Here is a 2,313-nt window from a genome sequence, read left to right as displayed (position 1 = left end):
AAAAAAGATGTCACTGTAATTTATTCTACCAATATAATGAATTTACCTTTACCTTGACTGACATTTTGAAAACATAATTACGATTTTCCAGAAGAATAAGGAAATACAGTTGTTCATGTGTTATGTTAGCTACATATTAAATTGATGGAAATTTCAAGGCAATTTAGGAACAGCAAATTCACAAATGCTTCTGTTTTCTGTCACTGCAGAAAGTTTCCAAGGCATCAAGCATCATATTTTTCCCTGAAGTGTATTTACAAGGTATCCCAATAAATTACTTTTAGCTAAAGAATTTACATTACAGTGAGGTCTTGCTTGCTATTACTTGTGAATAGACTTGAACTAGTCTGAGTCTGGCTGGGGTTACTAGCCTTCATCCAGTACCCAGTGTTTTTATGGACGCAGAGTGGCTCAGTGCCAAAGCCATTCAGACCTTGATGAAATACACAGGCTTGCAGCGCATTTCAGTCTTGGGAACTAAGCACAGAGACCCAACCTGTCTCTGCCTGCAGCCAGCTCTTTCCAAGGCTTGCCAGGCTGGGCTTGACCCCAGGAGAAAGGCAGCAGGCTGCCAGTGCGGCCTCAGCACAACAGAGCACTGCACCTGGCCGAGCAGGCCGTGCTGAAGTCAGCTTGTACCTGGAGGAAGCCAGGTGGTTCTTTCTGCGTCTTTGGCACAGTCATCCCACAGCCCAGAAAAACAATGCACAGGCAGCTGATAAGTAATGGACATTCTTTCATGCTGTGATGGTGAAGATAGGCATGTTGGCTGTTTTGATTTGTGCCTTCCATAAAATATCTGATTGCCAGTAAATGCAAGTTGAAAGTCTATGAAGGTAGATTATGGAAAGAGTGTGAGGAACAGCTGTGCTTAGAAACGGGAGAAACGGTAGAAATGTGCTTAGAAGCAATTAACTACGGCATTAAAAATGTGTCTTTCTATCACGTTGCCTTTACTAGTGCTGTCAAACCTATGCAGAGGTTTCTAGAAATGATCCTTATTTGAAATCTCACTTACAGACACGCTAATTATTCCTTCTTTGAAAGTCAAAATAAACATTTATCACCGAGTACAGGGGCAGAAAAGGCTGCTGTTTGCATCCTCCCTTAGGTTTCTTATTAAAGATTTTCTAATTTCTTAAAGATTTAGGACAGCAGAAGAACTTTGGAGGTGTATATTTGCAAATATTCTGAATTGAAATACAGGAGTACCTATATCACAGGTTGAATGAAATATATAGGAGAGGATAGATGTTTGTCTACAAACATATGATTGAGATACTGTAAAGACATCGTAAATTTGTGCCACTGACCATTTACTTTAGGAAATGCCAGATAATTTAGGCTTTTGGAGGGGTGGAGAAAAGAGAGCATTTGTTAACACTGAAAAGCAGAAATATTTAGTGAAATTTAAAATTCTAAATATTAATTAACTCCTTGCCTCAAAATTTCTCAAGTGGCTCCTTTTAAATAACTTCAAATTTAAATAATTTCAATAATTTCTTTAACTTCTCAAAATTTAGCCATAACATATTACTTTTCACAAGGTTATGAATTGTGTAGGTTACTAATAGTAAAACTAACAGAACCGTGCATACTGTATCGAAGCCTTTTATTCACACACAGACTCTTTTGGCTTTGTTTTGCAAAATGAAGCAGTCTTGGCAAATAATTTTCTTTGATGTTAATTTATGCAGGAAAAGATGTCTGCCCTGGAGGAATACCCGTTCTTTCTATCTCTGCTGAAAGCCCTTGGTACTCCCAGCAAAGACCATAGATAAATATTATTTATTCTGCTTTGTTTTCATTTCTTTGATACAGGAACCATAGGACAAAGATCCCACCTGTTATCCAAGACTCCAGAACTCCCCCTGAACTATTCAGCTTTTTGCAAATGTGAACATAATATTTATCTTTCAAGACTCAAATCTGATTTTTTGAAAATGGTCTTTCCTTTAATCATGGCTCTCCCAAAGATAAACAGAGGACCCTGAAGCCACTGACCCATTCTGTAAGTATGTCCATCCAGGCCTGCAAGCCACTCTTTCTCCCACTCACATGGATGGGAGAGATAGGAGCAGACTGTTGCATGTTCAGGTCTCTGCTCAGCATGGGTTTGGGATGTAGCTCCTGCTCTCACTTAGGAAATCAGAAGCATTTGTAGGACTTTCCGAGCCATTTTAGAAGTAGCACATGAGGTTACAATAATATGTCATGTTACCATCTTGCTATGGAGAGAAATGCATATTAATATTTGGCCTCTCTGATTCTTATCCTCTCACCTTTAATTTTTTCCTTTGCTTTAATTTTTTT

At 38.5% G+C, this 2,313-nt stretch overlaps 1 protein-coding gene and 1 long non-coding RNA gene across 5 annotated transcripts in view; one reads left to right on the top strand and one right to left on the bottom strand.

Annotated features, from left to right (window-relative positions):
* Positions 1-2,313, bottom strand: part of LRRC74A (leucine rich repeat containing 74A) — a 20,719-nt gene that overhangs the window by 5,175 nt on the left and 13,231 nt on the right. The window lies entirely within an intron of this gene.
* The window catches only part of LOC104911202, a 40,443-nt gene that overhangs the window by 32,325 nt on the left and 5,805 nt on the right, over positions 1-2,313 (top strand). The window contains exon 3 of the long non-coding RNA XR_004159953.1: positions 1,822-2,011. This is a non-coding gene — a long non-coding RNA (uncharacterized LOC104911202). The remainder of the gene's footprint in view (positions 1-1,821; positions 2,012-2,313) is intronic.

The sequence above is a fragment of the Meleagris gallopavo genome, chromosome 5 (assembly GCF_000146605.3).
Source record: "Meleagris gallopavo isolate NT-WF06-2002-E0010 breed Aviagen turkey brand Nicholas breeding stock chromosome 5, Turkey_5.1, whole genome shotgun sequence".
Taxonomy (NCBI): Eukaryota; Metazoa; Chordata; class Aves; order Galliformes; family Phasianidae; genus Meleagris; species Meleagris gallopavo.
Note: the sequence above shows the minus strand (reverse complement) of the source record. Positions and strands in the feature narration are given on the sequence as shown.